Source organism: Aquarana catesbeiana, linkage group LG06 (genome assembly GCF_042186555.1).
Source record: "Aquarana catesbeiana isolate 2022-GZ linkage group LG06, ASM4218655v1, whole genome shotgun sequence".
NCBI lineage: Eukaryota > Metazoa > Chordata > Amphibia > Anura > Ranidae > Aquarana > Aquarana catesbeiana.
The window spans coordinates 396,223,954-396,243,799 of record NC_133329.1 but is presented as its reverse complement, the minus strand read 5'-3'; positions in this window follow the sequence as shown (position 1 = coordinate 396,243,799).

The following is a 19,846-nucleotide window of genomic DNA, read 5'->3' as shown; positions in this document are numbered from 1 at the left end:
ACAGGACTCCCTCCCCCATACTACCCCCATCATTACACTGGACCCCCCCCCCCCATTATTACATGGGACCTTCTCCCCGATACTACCCCCTTTATTACACAGGACTCCCTCCCCCATACTACCCCCCATCATTACACAGCACCCCTTCCCCTATACTACCCCCATCATTACACAGCACCCCCTCCCCTTTACTACCCCATCATTACACAGCACCCCCTCCCCCATACAACCCCCATAATTACACAGGACTCCTCCCCCCACACTACCCCCATAATTTCACAGGACTCCCTCCCCCATACTGCCCCTATCATTACACAGGATCCCCCTCCCCCATCATTACACAGGACCATCTCCCCCATACTACCCCCATCATTACACCGAACCCCTCCCCTATCATTACACAGGACCCCCTCCCCCATATTACCCTCATCATTACAATGGACCCCTCCCCCATTATTACACAGGACCCCCTCCCCTATCATTACACAGGACCCCCCCATACTACAACCATCATTACACAGGACCCCCTCCCCCATACTACTCTCAATATTACACAGGACTCCCTCCCCTGTCATTACACAGGACCATCTCCCCCATACTACCCCCATCATTACACAGGATTCCTCCCCCATACTACCCTCATCATTACACTGGACCCCCCCCCATTATTACATGAGACCTTCTCCCCGATACTACCGCCTTTATTACACAGGACTCCCTCCCCCATACTACCCCCCATCATAATACAGGATTCCCTCCCCCATACCACCCCCATTATTACACAGCACCCCTCCCCCATACTACCCCCATAATTACACTGGACTCCTCCCCCCATACTACCCCCATCATTACACAGCACCCCCTCCCCCATACTACCCCCATCATTACACATCACCCCCTTTCCCATACTACCCCAAAACTTACACAGGACTCCCTCCCCGATACTGCCTCTATCATTAAACAGGATCCCCCTCCCCCATCATTACACAGGACCATTTCCCAAATACTACCCCCATCATTACACAGGACCCCCCTCCCCTATCATTACACAGGACCCCTCCCCCAACCTACCCCCATCATTACACAGGACCCCCTCCCCCATACTACCCCCATCATTACACTGCACCCCTCCCCCATTATTACACGGGACCCTCTCCCCGATACTACTCCCTTTATTACACAGGTCCCCCTCTCCCATACTACCCCCATAATAACAGAGTATTCCCTCCCCCATACCACCCCCATCATTACACAGAGTCCCATCCCACATACTACCCCCATCATTACACAGACTCCCCCTCCCACATACTACTTCCATTATTACACAGGACCCCTCCCTCATATTATCCACATCATTACATAGGACCCCCATCATTACACAGGACCCCCATCATTACACAGGACTCCTTGTCCTCCTACCCTAGACCCCCGCATTGCCTGACACCCCCCCCCCCCCCCCGCGTACGGTCTCACCTTGATAGTGACCATAGGAACTCAGGCGAACACCAGGCACACCCCGGTGAACCCTCTGGCGAAGAGTTTTTTTAGCGGATCAATGGTCATGTGGGACATAGTGAGGGAGGGGGTTTGGTGTGACTGTGCCCAGGACTTGCAGACGCTCTCCCCGGACAAGTTTTACCTTACCGAGCTGGCCAATCACCGCATAGGCTGCAGACACCCAACCAATCACCACTGCCCCCAACATTCAATTCTGCCCTCATCCCCAAATCCACATCAACTATTTACAGTCAGCGTGGGCTCAAGGGGCAGCTGTTTTGGGTCCCCCCCCCAACAAAAACTTGGCCCAGAGCAGCTGCCCCTTTTGCCCCCGTGTTAAAGATGGCCCTGATGCAAAGTATTGGTCATCATAGAACCTTTTCTTGAGGAATGATATCCATTGAGTGATGAGTTAATACAGAGCCATTCTTGACTAGTTCCATGCAGATTAGACCTAGCATCATATATTTTTTTTCATGTTAAGTACATCACACCTCCCAACATTCTGAAATGGGAATGAGGGACACCTACTACCAAACGTATGTAGGCATAGGACACGCCCCCTGCCACACCCACTTAAAGGAGAATTAACCAACAAAAAAAAAGGTTATTTAAATCCACAAGTGCTTTTTTTTACCACTACTATTCCTTTATATTGGCTTTTAAAATGTACAAATGCAGCAATTTAGAATTTGGATGAAAGGTCTAGCTCTGGGAAACACTTTTTGAAAGATAAAAAGTGCATTATATATACATCTATATAGATCAGACCAAAATGAGGGACAAATGAGGAAGAAAGAGGGACAGAGGGACTTTGCTCAAAATCAGGGACAGTCCCTCGAAATCAGGGACAGTTGGGAGCTATGAGTACATGCATGCTATGCAGGGCTTTTTTTTCCAGCAGGAACTAGGGGGGAACTCAGTTCCACCACCTCTGGCTCAGGTCTTCTGTTCCCTGCTCACCACTATCACTTGGTAACACTGAAGTCCAGCTTCTACATTTACAAGTGTAGCACTAACTCACGGTGGAGCTGCTGGTTTAAGCGGGGCTGTTACCTTCACTCTGCTTCCCTCTGTTTCACCGCCACCGAGTCTAGGGTTCCGTTGAGTTTACTGCTGGACAACACACGCACCAACACTGGAGTACGTTTTCAATGCTTTATTAAACAATACGACTTAGGAAGTAGCAGGAAAGAGGTAGAAAGGAAACTTGCAGAAGAAACTCAAATATTCTCTGGTAGGGTTCTCTTGACAAAATGTCCTGGTAGAATTCAAATACTATTGCAATGCGCTCCCCTCGTGGAACACACTTCTTGCTCGTCTGGATAGGCCTCTCTCACCGGTCTAGCAGCCAGTACGCAGCACGAATCAAAGTCTCTGCCACAGACTTAATTGGGAACAAAATCCGTATAATCCTCTGCCACAGGATGTACAAATTCCTCTATAGTGAAAGTCAGTCACAGTGCTTGAACCTTTAAGCTGAGCCGGCAACACTATGCTGTATAGCTACTTTCGGATACGTCCTCCAACCGAGTCACCAGACCCCTCTATGGACCAGCACGCTGCGTGATCTTTCCAAGACGGGTCCTCCCCTGGGATCTTCTCGGTTGTCCAGCTTCGTCACACAGGACCGACAGCTCAGGACCATTCCTCGGCCGCGGTGACAGGCTCCAGACAAGCCTCTGGACCCACCCCTGCGCCTCTGTATCGTGGGCCTCCCGATCGGAGGACCACGAGGTAGCTCCTTAACGCATACCTGTCGGCCAGGAGGGCCAGCAGGTGGCTGTAAAACGAACCCCAAAATATGGCATCTGTCCCATAAATACCCTCGCCCAGAATGCAACTCGGAGGACCACCTCCACCGAGTTGTCTCCGGGACAGAGGAGCATCCATACGCTTCAACACGTTGCCTTTCCAAACCTGACCAGTGGTAACAGCGACACCCACCGGTCAGCACGGAAGCATACACAACGTCAGCCAAGCTGGAACAGAGGCAAACTTTAACCGTCCTAACGCACAATTTACTAAATTTACCTAACATGCGGTAGATTGCAAATCTACCAGCGCTACACAAGTGATAGCTTATCTCCCAGTAGTTCCCACAGGTCAGATCTCCCGCGCAGATCCCACTGAGTGCTGGACAGGGACTAGGGAGATACAGAACAGGTGCCCAGGGTTCAGTGCAGTCAGGTGCAGGGGAGGGTGTGTGGTAGGCCGCACCCTCGGTGGTCTCAGTTTTTTCCCTGGTGACCAGTTGTTGATGCTCCTACTGCATTATCTCCCTTCCAAGTGACTGTAATATAGTATAGTATGCTGGGAGGTACTACAGCCAGATAGGTGTTTCAGTTTAATATTGCAACGAAGGTAAAACATATGACAGGTAGTGGAGCTTTTTAAGGAGGGGGGGGAAAGATGAGGGCAGTGGAGGGAGGGGGTTGTATGCATATTGAAGAGCTACTATCTGATGCCATTTGACAGGTATGTGTGTGTGGCGGGCATGGTTGAGTTCCTGCACCTATTCTCTGAGAAAAAAAGCCCTGATGCTACGTAATGTGGAACTGTAACAATTGCCTCTATAGTCCTCCTGGAACATAAACTAGAGGGCAAAGCAAGATCTCCGGGGGGGGCCCATCATCCATCGTCACGTACAAAACACGAGCCATCCTCACATAGAAAGCATACAACGCTCCAGGCCTTGGCTTGTGTAATGATGCTTTGTAACCCCGGAAATCACCTTCTCTGAATTCCCATTCATCACCAACATAAAAGACCAAACACAAGTTACATTCATAGGCCTTTCCAGGAAGACAAGGGATTCTTGATGTCATGCCGTACGTGGGAGGCAGGAAAAAGACTATTAATGGAGCCGCGTTTCGACGTTAGTCAGTAGCAACAAAAAAAAAAATAGAGAGAGAGAGCGGCCCGGTGCCAACCAGATGCTAATTGTAATAATAACTGTACATTACAGCAGCCCAACAAAATGAAAATGAAATTGTCTTTCCCACCCATCACCCGTCTGAAGAGGTGCCAGGACCTCCGGATGTTGCGTAAACCACCAAATCCTGTGATTCAGTCTTAGCGTTGGGCCCCCCGAATGCTCCGCGAGTTCCAGTGACGCAAACGCTGAAGCAAAATAGTGACTCAGCTCCTGTTTGTTTTGCTACTGGTGATGAAGATTCTTGGAACAAGGTTAACCCCGGCTGTGATGATGAACCTTGTCTAATGCCGGATGGAAACCTATTATTAGTAACTAGAAAGAAAATTAAGGGGAAAGAGGTAATTAAAAAAATAACAATTAAGTTTATATTTTAGTATATTATTATAATTAAATATTTCATTCTAATATAAATAATATACTCTATATTACCAAAAGTATTGGGACTCCTGTCTTTACACACACATGAACTTTAATGGCATCCCAGTCTTAGTCCGTAGGGTTCAATATTGAGTTGGCCCACCCTTTGCAGCTATAACAGCTTCAACTCTTCTGGGAAGGCCGTCCACAAGGTTTAGGAGTGTGTCTATGGGAATGTTTGACCATTCTTGCAGAAGTGCATTTGTGAGGTCAGGCACTGATGTTGGATGAGAAGGCCTGGCTCGCAGTCTCCGCTCTAACACAAAGGTGTTCTATCGGGTTGAGATCAGGACTCTGTGCAGGCCAGTCAAGTTCCTCCACCCCAAACTCTCTCATCCATGTCTTTAAAGGATCTTTCTTTGTGAACTGGTCCAAATCATTTATTATTATGTGGGGTTGTTTTTCAGAGGTTGGGCTTAGCCCCTTAGTTCCAGTGAAGGGAACTCTTAAGGCGTCAGCATACCAAGACGTTTTGAACAATTTCATGCTCCCAACTTGTTGGAAATGTTGGGTGAGAAGGCCTGGCTCACAGTCTCCGCTCTAATTCATCCCAAAGGTGTTCTATCGGGTTGAGGTCAGGACTCTGTGCAGGCCAGTCAAGCTCCTCCACCCCAAACTCACTCATCCACACTATATTGTCAAAAGTATTGGGCCACCCCTCCAAACCATTTAGTGGAGGGAGGGATTATGGTGTGGGGTTGTTTTTCAGGGGTTGGGCTTGGCCCCTTAGTTCCAGTGAAGGGAACTCTTAAGGTGTCAGCATACCAAGACATTTTGGACAATTTCATGCTCCCAACTTTGTGGGAACAGTTTGGGGATGGTCCCTTCCTGTTCCAACATGACTGCGCACCAGTGCACAAAGCAAGGTCCATAAAGACATGGATGAGCGAGTTTGGGGTGGAGGAACTTGACTGGCCTGCGCAGAGTCCTGACATCAACCCGATAGAACACCTTTGGGATGAATTAGAGCGGAGACTGTGAGCCAGGCCTTCTCGTCCAACATCAGTGCCTGACCTCACAAATGCGTTTCTGGAAGAATGATCAAACATTCCCATAGACACACTCCTAAACCTTGTGGACGGCCTTCCCAGAAGAGTTGAAGCTGTTATAGGTGCAAAGGGTGGGCCAAATCAGTATGGAACCCTACAGACTAATGCCGCGTACACGCGACCAGTTTTGCCGTCGGAATTAACTCCGAAGGTTTGTCTGACAGAACTCCGACGGGATTCCATTCAAGCGGTCTTGCCTTCACACGGTCAAACCAAAGTCCGACTGTCCAGAACGCGGTGACGTATAACACGTACAACGGGACTAGAAAAAAGAAGTTCAGTAGCCAATAGCTTCTGTCTCGTACTTGTTTCAGAGCATGCGCCGTTTTTGGTCCGTCGGAACAGCATACAGACGATCGGTTTTCCCGATAGGAATTGGTTCATTCGGAAATATTTAGAACATGTTCCATTTCTCTCCATTTTTCGTCAGAATTTTTCGAAAAAAAAAAGTCCGATGGGGCATACACACGATCGGAATAGACGATGAAAAGATTCCGTCAGAATTTTCTATCGGACATTCCGCTCGTGCGTACGCGGCTTTAGACTGGGATGCCAATAAAGTTCATGTGTGTGTAAAGGCAGGCGTCACAATACTTTTGGTAATATAGTGTATGTATATTATTTATATAATATAAATCTTTAGACTAGTTTTTATTTTCTATAAATTTACTTTACTTTGGTAGTATGTTTAATACTATACTAAAAAAATAAATATTTTTTTTTTAAATCAAATAAATATAAAAAGATTGCATATGAAAATTTCATCTTTACCATTTGCAGCCAGCAGAGGGTGCACGAGGGCAAAAACGTTGTGGGGTTAAGGAAACAGTTATGCATCCAGGCAGTGCTGCATTTCCTCAGCTCAGAATGCTTTTGCAGAGTGAGTGTTGTGGGTGCACACTGTATTAAATATATGATTACTAAATAATAATAATAATAATAATAGTAATAACTATTATTAATATTTAAATACTTTAACATTATAAAGGATTGTATATGTATAAAAAAACCAAGAATGTTTTTTATGAATATACTGTATATATAATTATATTTTAACCACTTCAATAATTGGCACTTTTACCCCCTTCCTGCTCAGACCAATTGTCAGCTTTCAGCGCTGTCACACTTTGAATGAAAGTTGCACAGTCATGCCACATTGTACCCATATTAAAGTTTTTTTGTTTTTTTTTTTTCACACAAATAGAGTTTTCTTTTGGTGGTATTTAATCACCACTTGTTTTTTGTTTGTTTTTTTGGTAAAAAAAACAAAAAAAAAGACCAAATTTTTTTTTTTTAAATGCGTTTTTTCTTTGTTTCTGTTATACACTTTGGCTAATAAATAATCTTTTTTCATGAATTCAGGCCAAAATGTATCCTGTTACATTTCTTTGATGAAATGAACCCAAATCAGTGTATATTATTTAGTATGTAGGAAAGTTATAGAGTGCACAAACTATGGCGTATAACTGAAAATCGATCAATCCTGATGTACTGACGGCCTATCTTATTTCTTGAGGTCTGAAAACACCAGGACAGGACAAATATGACCCCCTTTTGGAAAGTAGAGCGTTCAAGGTATTTAGAAAGAGTTATGATGATTTTTTTTGAAGTTGTAATATTATTCGTAATTTTTTGGAAAAAAAAGAAATAAAAAAAAAAAAGTTCACAATTTTAATTTTTTACATACTGTCACCAGTGCAATACAGCGTCATCATATAACTGGTGTGGCGGTGATCAGGGACACTGAATGGTGACAGTAAAGCCGCGTACACACAAGCGGAATATCCGACAGAAAAAGTCAGACGGAAGCTTTTCATCGTCTATTCCGATCGCGTGTAGACCTCATCGGACTTTTTTTTTTTTGAAAATTCTGATGGACCTAGAAATGGAACATGTTCTAAATATTTCCGATGGACCCAATGCTTATCGGGAAAACCGGTCGTCTGTATGCTGTTCCGACGGACCAAAAACGACGCATGCTCTGAAGCAAGTACGAGGCGGAAGCTATTGGCTACTGGCTATTGAACTTCCCTTTTCTAGACCCGTCGTAAGTGTTGTACGTCACCGCGTTCTGGATGGTCGGACTTTGGTCGGACTTTGGGTTGACCGTGTGTAGGCAAGACTGCTTGAATGGAATTCCGTCGGAAGTTCCGTCGGAGAAACCTTCAGAGTTTATTCCAACGGCTAAACCGGTCGTGTGTACAGGGCATAAGTAAGAAGAAAAAAAAGAAAAGCATTTTTAAGGATTTTTTCAATTTTTTTTTATTTGTTATTCCATTTTTTTTTTTGCCCAAAAATCCAACAGCCTGGTTGTACTGAAGGATCAACTTCAGTACAACCAGTCTGCCCATACATGGGTCGAAGCTGGTCTCTGCTGAACTGGCCAAGGTTCCATCCATCTATGACCAGCTTTAGGGAAAAGGCTCTCTGCCGTGCTGATATCCTGGAAAAGTTTGTTAATGTAGCTGTCAAAAAATGACTACTATGTGCAAGGGGTGAGGAGCACCTAGTATAGAGTTCATACGATTCTGATGTGTACAGCTTTTTGCCTGGTGAGTCAACATTCCAACGGGTTCCTCTCAAGCAGTGTAGAACCAACACACGGTGTCAACACACCACCAACATTGAACCTTGAAATTTTACGTTCTGGAGACCGTCACAATTCTGGCTAAGCCTCCATTGAGTGCTACCACTCACACACACACAGCTGATAGGCACCTCACTGTTCTCCACCACCAGTTACCACCATTGCAAAACAAGGAATGTTTGTGTTTAGTAGCAGAAGAACAACTAAAAGCCAAATGCACTCAAAAAATGATAATTCAGCTTTGGTTGGGTAGCCTTAAGTTGAACCACATGGAAAATTGTAACATCTCTCAAAGACATCAATGGCAAGATCTTGCTGCGATAATGTGTGTCTTTGATTTTCCCACAAGGTCATAATAATAATAATAATTGTTTTCTGTAACTGGCCCCATCCTCTTAGTTACTTCCTTATTCTACATTTAGGAGAATAGGAAGGACGGAGTGCCCAGTGTCTAAAGCAATACAAGTTTGATGGTAGATTAAAAGATGTTTATTGCAAATAACGACATGTACATCAATCTAACGCATTTCTGGGGAAAATACTATTTCCGAGGTTTCTGTGGATGGGATGGCCTCTGATGGATGAATGCAGTACTGCAGATGGTGCAGGGGTTGGGAGCCCCAGTAGGCCCTCCGTGTAGAAAAGGCTTGGAACAGAGCGGTGATACAGAGATATTGTCAATCTGAGCGGCCACCATACAGACAGGACTTCACCGAGGACCTGGTAGAAGTATAGCGGTCTATGGTCGTTGTGAGCTGCCTAGTCCCCCTCAGCCCACCTGCTACACACCGAGAGCACCCAACTATCTAGAACTCCACACTCAGCTACTTCCCGCAACCCTTAACTGGCCCCAACTCCTTGGTTATTTCCTTATTTTACATTTAGGAGAGCATTACTTTGGTACAGCATCTAAACACCAGGCCCTTCAAATTTCTGCACCATTTGCTCTAAACCCACCAACTCAACTGCCAGCCCTGTAATGTCTACGATTATTCTCATTGAGTAGATAGTTGGGCATCTGCACGTCAGTCCATTCTCACCTCTTCCATTTCCTGCAGATTCCAATGCCATGGAGGGTAGAGTATGGTTCTGCTGTACAGCATAACCTCATGGCAACTGTACACTATGAAGGGTAGTCTTTCCTAAATGAGGTTCCTCAGGAGGTTGCTAAGGGTTTTTTTGAGGGAATTTATTAACCACCCACAATTACCTCCAATGTAAGAGGGAACATCTATAGGATCTATAATTATATTTTGTATTATAATCACAAGAGCTATAGTATTGATTTGTATTGTGTGTACTGTCTGCCCTCATGTTGTAAAGTGCTGTGTAAACTGTTGGCGCTATATAAATCCTGTATAATTATAATAATAATTAGGAAATACCTCAATTTTTACTGTCTGTGTTTTTTTTTTGGTATTATTATTAATTTCATTTCAAGGTTATTACTGAAAATAAATTACATTAATTAAAGAGTAGGGGAATGTAAAAAAATTATGCACTGGTAGTCAAATATGATAGATATGCAACATTATTGTCAGGGAAGAGATGGCTGGCACGCAGTATTTCATATAGAATGGGGATTGGGTGCAGGCAGGCATGCGCGCACACACATGAGTCCCCAGTTCTTGTTGGGAACAGATGGACTATTTAAAGAATGCTCATGCCCATGTTCAGTGCTGACTGGTCTTCAGCTGTTCCTGTGTCCTGCTTGTACCCTGTGCTTGATCTCTGTTGCTGACTCGGCTTGCTATTGACCTGATCTCAGCTCCTGATTTCTTTTCTGCCTACCTGTTTCTGACCTCAGCTCTACCTTGGACTTCTGCTTATGTTTCTGTACAGCGTTGCCTGCCTGCTTCTAACCTCAGCTATCCCTATGACCTAGCTTCTGTTTCCCATTTGGCTCCACATTGCTTCCAATTGCTTTCTCTGGCTGTCACCCCTATCAGCTTCAATCATAGCAGTGTGTTCCTATCTCCAGTCTGCTGGAAGCTCTGACAAGACTTATGCCCAGAACCTGCGGTGCATGCAGAGTGCTTCTTCATCCTTGGCTGGCCTATCCTCTGCTGCTCCTGACCTGATGAGATTCCAGCCTGAATCTCCTACTGCAAGTTCTACAATCAACATCTGTCGGCACTCGTGTTCCTCCTGTCCCTCGGCACCATCTGTTCCACCTTTAGTGGGACCTGGGCTGGAGCTACAAGAGACACAAGAGCAAAAGAGAGCGCCGATCTGGGCGTGGCAATAAAATCAAGATTTATTAAAAGCATATGAATGGCAACTCACGTTAAACCAGGATATAAGCGCTGTAGCAGAGTGTCCCAAGGAGAGTCAGGAAAAGAACTGTTCGGGGTTTATACGTCTCCCAGGCTCCTCTCATACACGTTCAGGGATCTCTGATCCACGATCCAGTTGGGATCTTGGTCCTCTCCCCCAGGCTGATTTAAACTCACCTGTGACAGACAGCCTTCGCTCTCTGCCTGGGAAACACAGACAACACTGGTCTGTGAGAGCAAAAGGTTGGTAAAAAGCTGTTAAGCTGTATCCGTGGAAGCTGACAAGGTGTAGGCTTGCTCAGCCTGGTAGTTAGGGCCTGTATATATTGTTTAGTTAGTGCCGAGACAAGGCTAGTTTTGTTCTCTTTGTTTTCTGAAACACTGTACAGCACCTGTATATAGACTTGTATATATCACCAATAAACACCGCACTGTTTGTCACTCACTGGATTTGGTATCTGTGCCTGAAAGACTGCTCATCCCAGGGAGCTTTGTACCCGCTACCTGCCCCCCAGATTACAGCGCATATAACTCCGATGGCTGCCGTAAAGCCGCTGGATCCAGGAGCGTGTCAAAGTATCCCGGTAAATCACCACTCGAACAGGACCAAGGAGCTGCTGTGGAGATCTGGATGCAGGAAACAGCCAGTGGGCCATGGAAGGCAAGATCCCGCTGGCCAGGAGTGATGTCAGTGCCAGGACCAGGAAGGGGGCATGGCTAACGGGTTTTAAAGCCACCCAGCTCGCCTCTCAAAGCCTCCTATCAAAGGGCTTTGAGGAAGGAGCTGGGCAGCTCCGAAACATTTAGCCACGCCCCTTCCTGTAACTAAGGGTGACATCACTTCCCTTTGCATGGGGACTTTGCATGGGACTTTGCATGCCACGGTCCACTGGTTGTTTCCTGCATCCGGATCTCCACAGCAGCCTCTCGGTCCTGTTCAAGCGGTGATCTGGTCGCCTTGCCACACTCCTGGAGTGATATGTGAGCATATCCTGGTTTAATGTGAGTTGCCACTTGTATGCTTTTAATAAATTGTTATTTTAATGCTACACCCAGATCAGTGCCTTCTTTTGTTCTTGTGTTGCTGTAGAGATCGCTCTAAGGATCTGTCATTAACATGTGGTCCACTTTAAGATCTGTTTGGGACTTCTTTAATGCTTTTCCTATCCATGGACTTTTAGTTGCTAGGCTTATCCACCCACATGCGCCATCTATATATTTTTACTTGTCATTGGAGATACAAAAGAGGGCAACCTCATCACCTCAGTTTTCTATAAGGTTTGTGACAATTTTTCTTTAACCACTTTAATACCACGCTATAGCTAAAAGATGGCTACAGTGTGGTACTATAGTTCTGGGAGGGCATTCATAGATGTCCTCCCAGAACCGCGCCCCTGCGCGCCCCCCTGGGCCATGCATCGGCTGTGCTCTGTGACACAGTCACCATGACACCGCTGATCATAGATCAGGGTAAAGGGACAATCACAGCGGTATTCGGTACTGAAGTGTTTAATTTAAGACTTTCAACAACTTATTGACTGACACGCTCAAGTTTTGTGAGCTGTAGGTTTCATCACTTTTAGCAAGGGTTCCTCGAGAACAGAAAATGATTCCAGTGGTTCCTCCAGAGAAATAAGGTTGAGAGAAGCTGGTGAAAGAGGTCTCTCTGTCTTTTAGAACCCTGAGAGAGTCCACTAGAGTTTTTTAAAATTTTGTTTAATAATTTTTTATTGCTGTTTCAGAATAGAAAAACAATACAATGTATTTTAAAACAAAACACACAAATAGTATCAAAGCAATGTTAATTCACATCTCTCTATAACTTATAAATGTACAGTATACCCCAATTTATTTGTAGTTAAATTAAAAAGTATCAACCTGCTTTGATCTTATAATTCCACTTATATTGTTTCAAACATAAACCTTTAACTGAGTGGCGGCCCATCCATTAGGGGCGCATGGGCGCCCCCCCCCCCCAATCCATGTGTCCAGTCCCCTGATCTACATGCAGGGCACCGGACCATGGATTCCAATGGTGGGGAGGGGGGTTTGAAGCACATGATTAGAGCCAGAGGCTCTAATAGGCTTCAAAAAAGGGTGGGCTCGGGGCGCAGAGCGCTGCGCTTCAAGCCCACCCAGTTATGTGCCCAATTGGATGCCCTGGCACCTAGGATGAGGAGAGAAGAGACAGAGAGGACAGGGAGCTGCTGCCCGCAGGCCGCCACCTGCCACCACGCCGTGCTGGAAGACACCAGAGCCGCAGGAGGAGAGAGAAGATGGAGAGGAGCTGCAGCCCACCACCGTCCACTGTGCTTGGAAACACCAGAGCCGCAGGAGGAGAGGAAGAGACGGAGAGGAACCGCAGTCCGCCACCAGCCACCGTCCGCCATGCTGGAGGACACCGGAGCCACGCGAGGAGAGGAGGAGAGAGGGGACGGAGGAGACACCGGAGCTGCAGCCCGCCATCATCCGCTGTGCTTGAGGACACTGGAGCCGCAGGAGGAGAGGAGGAGATGGAGAGGAGCTGCAGCCCGCCACCTGCCACCGTCCGCAGTGCTGGAGGACACCGGAGCCACACGAGGAGAGGAGGAAACAGAGAGAGGCCGCAGCCCGCCACATGCCACCATCCACTGTGCTGGAGGACACCGGAGCCACTGGAGGAGAGGACACCGGAGCTACCTAGATGGGGTAAGTGCCGGACCAATCGGCAGACGGGGGGTAATGCCGCCAGCCACCCGGGAGAGGTGGTTGTTTGCCGCCGCCCCCCCCCCCCCCCCCCAAAGAAAAAAAAAAACAGCCGTCACTGCCTTAACTTTTAATTCTCTTCCTCTCCCCTTCAGGAAAAAAAGATAAGAAGGGGGGAGGGAGGGAAAACCAGATAGAAAAGAGATGAAAGACATTTGGGTTGGTGACTGTGGTTAGTTGGACCAACCTGAAAATTCTGATGTTGCTAATTCTTCAGCAAAATTCTCTAAAGGATAAAGAAAACCAGCACCAGTTCGAAGTAGGGCTGTCCTTTTAAAATAACAATTTGCACCTATTGTGCAATTATCTGATGGGAAATATGAAAAAGATCTGCGTGGGATTTTCTCTGACATTTAAATGTTTGCTTTGTAAAATCCGTCCTGTTTATGCAGGCGGAGAAATCTTTAAAGGTGTTCCTGACTGTTCCTGAAATAGGAGAAAATATTTATAAACAGTGATCCTCGACGTACGAAAAAAAAAATGTCATCATATACGGCTAACGAGCAAAACATTGCCAGCACAAACAGTACATCAAACCCGGCGTCCTAAGACAAATCATTTCATGACTTCTCTAACATAGACAGTCTGAATATTTATTCCAAGGCAGGAAATGGATGAACAGGAGGCAAAAAATGTAATCCAAATAAGGGTGACCCGACAAATTAATAGATAACACAAATCTCCAGTAAAGAGACAACACAGTCTAAACCAAAGTTATCCTTGAGAAAACAAAAATCAGCGGAGGTCACACACTGTAAAAGATAAACAGTCTGGGATCGTCTCCCAATTATTATAAGAGTATCAAAGAATTTTGTATTGTTTACCGAAAAAAAAAAACCTGAAATTGATTTTCTGAAAAAAAATGAGAGAAATCAGTAGACTGAGGACCTGTGCTGATGGGCTTTTTTTGGCATCTTAAATGCTTCTCTTCTAACCTGGTGTAATGCCGCGTACACATGACCGGTTTTTCCGTCAGAATAAACTCAGACGGTTTTTCGACGGAGTTCCAACGGAGTTCCAACGGAAACGGACTTGCCTACACACGATCACACCAGAGTCCGATTGTTTAGAACGCGACGACGTACGACGGGACTAGAAAAAGGAAGTTCAATAGCCAGTAGCCAATAGCTGCCCTTGCGTTGTTTTTGGTCCGTCAGAATAGCAAACAGACGAATGGTTTTCCCAATAGGAGTTGATTCCGTCGGAAAGATTTAAAACATGTTCTATTTCTAGGTCCGTCAGAATTTTCGAAAGGAAAAGTCCGATGAAGCCCACACACGATCGGAATATTCCGTCTGACCTTTTCTGCCGGAAAGTCCGGTCGTGTGTACGCGGCATAAGGAGGAGGGATTTGGGTTTTTAGAGCACTGGGCTGACTTTTCATTGGGGGGCAACCTATATGCTAAAGATGGTTTTCACCTAAATGGAAGGAGGTCTACTGTGCTGGTGGATAGGTTTATGGGAAGGCTGGAGGAGCATTTAACCACTTGAATACCGGCCTATAGTCATATGACATCCGCAGGAGGGATCTCCTAACCTGGGCAGGCGTCATATGACGTCCTCGGCTTCCCGGCCGTCTGGGAGGCACGTGCGCCCACCCTGTCACTCAGGAGCCGGTGCGCGTGCCCGCGATTGCCGGCAACAGAGCCGGGACGTGGATCTGTGTGTGTGCACACACAGATCCACGTCCTGTCAGGTGAGAGGAGACCGATCATGTGTTCCCAGTACAGAGGAACACCGATCGGTCTCCTCCCCTTGTGAGTTCCCTCCCCCTACAGTTAGAATCACTCCCTAGGTAACACATTTAACCCCTTGATCGCCCCCTAGTGTTAACCCCTTCCCTGCCAGTGACATTTACACAGTAATCAGTGCATTTTTATAACACTGATCGCTGTATAAATGTGAATGGTCCCAAAATAGTGTCAAAAGCGTCCGATGTGTCCCCACAATTAAACAGTCATGATAAAAATCACAGATTGCCGCCATTACTAGTAAAAAAAAAAAAATAATAAAAATACTATAACTCTATCCCCTATTTTGTAGACGCTATAACTTATGCGCAAACCAATCAATATACGCTTATAACAATTTTTTAAACCAAAAATATGCGGAAGAATACATATCGGCCTAAACTGAGGAAATTTTTTTTTTTTTAAATTGAGATATTTATTATAGCAAAAAGTAGAAAATATTGTGTTTTTTTCAAACTTGTCACTCTTCTTTTGTTTATAGCGCAATAATTAAAAAACGCAGAGGTGATCAAATACCACCAAAAGAAAGCTCCATTTGGGTACAGTGTTGCATGACCGTGCAATTGTCATTCAAAGTGCAACAGCGCTGAAAACTGAAAATTGGCCTGGGCAGGAAAGGGGTCAAAATGCCCTGTATTGAAGTGGTTAAACTAGGATTGTGGGGGGGGAGGGTGAATTAGATTATAATGGGGCAGACAGATCAGACAAGGGTCAGCCCCTATTGGTGGGTGGAATAGGGAAAGATGGGGGTGAGGGCTTTGGCAGATGATATGAAGGTTCCTATGTTACAATCAACCATTGGAAATTGTACTATTTGTACTAAAATAAAAAATAGGCAACATATGTTTCCAAAATGTGACAATGACTTAAAGTGTTTGTTCTCGAATGCTAGATGTCTGCCAAGCAAAATAGGTGAGTTGGAAGCTCTGGTGCATGAGGAGAACTATGATCTAGTTGGTATTGCTGAATCTTGGCTTCATTCTTCTCATGACTGGGCTATTATTATTCCTGGCTATGTTCTCTTTTGGAAAGACAGGGTAAAATGGAGGGGTGGTGGTGTCTGTCTCTATGTGAGAAGTGATTTCAAAGCGAGTGTAAAAGAGGACCTAAGTCGATGGGGAGTGTGATGAGTCTGAAGCATTATGGGTGGAACTGTGCATGGGTATGCTTACTACAAAGGTTGTCATTGCAGTTTGCTATAGACCTCCTGGTGTTAGTGAGAAGGTGGAGACTCAGCTCCTTGCACAGATGGAAGGGGCTGCAAGGGCAGGGACAGTGATAATAATGGGCGATTTTAACTACCCGGAAATTGACTGGAGTAATGGGACTGCTGGGATAGATAAAGGGCAAAAATGTATAAACCTATTACAAGACAATTTTATGGTCCAGTTTATTGAGGCCCCGACTAGGAATGACGCTCTGCTGGATTTGGTAATCTCAAACCATGCAGAGCTTATTACCAATATTCATATAAAAGAATATCTGGGTAACAGTGACCATAACATGATTTCATTTAAACACATATGGGTAAGATAAAAACTTTAAGAGAGCAAATTTTCCAAGGATGAGGGCTGCTCTCCAGGACTTAGACTGGGAGGGAATATTGCCATCAATGGACACAGAACAGAAATGGGAATTCTTCAAAGTGACTGTATGTAAACTCACGACAAAGTATATTCCCATGGGCAATAACTTTTAAAGGCTAAAATTAAAACCCTTTGTGGCTCACGGCCAAAGTTAAAATGGCTATAAATAATAAAAAGGTTTTTTTTTAAAATATATAAATGAAGGAACACTATCATCGTTTAAATGTTACAAAGAATATAACAGAATATGTATAAATAAAATCAAGGATGCAAAAATTCAAAACGAACGACAGATTGCAAAAGATAGTAGTCCAAACCCCGAAAAATTCTTCAAATATATTAAAAGTAAAAAGGTCAGGTCTGAGCATGTAGGCCCTTTACAAAATAATCTAGAGTGGGTGACTGGGGACAAAGAGAAGGCAAATGGATTAAATACTTTCTTCAACTCTGTGTATACAAAGGAGCATGGGGGGGCTCATGTCCATAATGGGGGTGGTAGTGACACAGCCCAAAATGATCCACAATGGCTCAAAAGTGATAGGGTCCAGAAATATTTAGACAGAATAAAGGTGGATAAAGCACCTGGACCAAATGGCATCCACCCACGGATCCTAAAAGAATTGAACTCTGTCATTTCAAGGCCATTGTATCTAATATTTAGGGACTCGTTAATAACTGGAATGGTATCACTAAATATTTAAAAAGGGATCAAAGTCTTTGCCAAGTAACTATAGACCTGTTAGTTTAACTTCTATAGTCGGGAAGATGCTGGAGAGTTTAATAAAAGACCACATAGACGAGTTCTTGCTGGAAAAAAATATTTTAAGCAACAGACAGCATGGATTCATGAAAGACAGAAGTTGTCAAACAAACCTTATTTCTATTTATGAGGAGGTAAGTAAAACCTTGGACAGAGGGGTGGCTGTGGACGTTCACCTGGATTTTGCAAAAGCGTTTGACACAGTTCCCCACACATGGCTCATGTGTAAGGTAAAGTCTACACTACAGGCTTGGAAAGATCCATTTGTAAATTGATAGAAAACTGGCTAAAAGACATAATTCAGAGAGTAGTGGTTAATGATTCTTACTCTGAATGGTCTAAGGTTATCAGTGGTGTACCCCAAGGTTCAGTGTTGGGACCCTTACTTTTTAATAGCTTTATAAATTATATCAGGTCTGGGATTAAAAGTAACATTTCTGTCTTTGCAGATGATACCAAGCTATGCAGTGGAATAACGTCCTTACAGGATGTCTGCAATTTACAAGCCGACCTCAATGCACTGTCTAATTGGGCAACTATGTGGCAGATGAGGTTTAATGTTGATAAATGTAAAGTTATGCATTTGGGGGCTAAGAATATGCATCATACATACTAGGGGGAGTACAACTGGGGGAGAAGTGGAGGAGGATCTGGGGATTTTGGTAGATTATAAACTCAATAATAACATGCAATGCCATGCTGCGGTTTCCAAAGCGACCAAAGTCCTTTCTTGTATTAGGAGAGGTATAGACTACAGAGAGAGAGATATTAATTTTGCCCCCATGTAAAAATCATTAGTAAGACCTCATCTGGAATATGAAGTTCAGTTTTGGGCACCAGTTCTCAAAAAGGATATCGGGGAACTGGAGAAAGTGCAGAGAAGGGCAACCAAACTGATAAGAGGCATGGAGGAGCTCAGCTATGAGGAAAGATTAGAGGAACTGAATTTATTCTATCTTGAGAAGAGGAGATGAAGGGGGGATATGATAAACATGTACAAATACATAAGTGGTCCATATAGTGAACTTGGTGTTGAGTTATTCATTTTAAGGTCATCACAGAGGACAAGGGGGCACTCTTTACATCTAGAGGAAAAAAGATTTCATCTCCAACTACAGAAAGGTTCCTTTGCAGTAAGAGCTGTGAAAATATGGAATAGACTCCCTTCAGAGGTGGTTGTGATCAGCTCAGTAGATTGTTTTAAGAAAGGCCTGGATACTTTCCTAAATGTACATAATATAACTGGGTACTGACATTTATAGTTAAAGTTGATCCAGGGAAAATCTGATTGCCTCTCGGGGGATCAGGAAGGAATTTTTTTCCTCTGCTGTAGCAATTTGGATCATGCTTTGCTGGGGTATTTGTGCAACATTTTTTTAACGCAATTTAAAAAAAAAATACACCTTAATGAATTTAACCTGAAGCGGCAGGGCGGCTGCTCTGTGCAGAATCACATACAGGTACGTGATTCTGCACTTCCGGGTCTGGGGATCGCACGTGACGTCCGCCGGCACCCACCGATCGTTCGAGGCACAGGCAGAACGGCGATCCTGATGAAAGGATTTAAACGCTTACCACTTTATCTAAAAATAAGAAAAAAAGGTTTGCTTAAGCCACCTCCCGCCCACCGTATTGTCAAATGACAAGTGGACAGCTGCTCTCTCGTTCTGGGAGGGCATCATATGATTCCCTCTAACTCTCGCTGCACATGCGCACCAGTCCCTGGGGCACGGCGCATCACCAACCCTGTTAAAGAGCCGATGACGAGGCTTTTTACCCATGTGATCAGCTGCGTCCAAACACAGCTAATCACATGTAAACAAGAATATGCCAGTTTTTGTCGTTCCTCTCCTTACACTGACAGCGTGTGAGGAGAGGAGAGCCAATCAGCGGCATTTCCTCACAGCAGGGGAGAACAGTGCTCAACTGTGATGCCAATTAGTGCCGATCAGTGATGCCAATTAGTGACCAGCATTGTTGGCAATCAGTGGCCATCAGTGATGCCAATCAGTGCCCATCAGTGATGCCAGTCAGCGCTGCCTTTCAGTACTCATCAGTGTCACCCATCAGTGCTCATCAGTGCTGCCCATCAGTGCTGCCAATCAGTGCTATCAGTGTCGCCAATCAGTGCCGCATATCAGTGCCCACAAGTACCACCCATCAGTGTCCATCAGTTTCACCTATCAGTGCCCATCAGTGCCCCCCCATCAGTGTCCATAAGTTCCACCTATCAATACCCA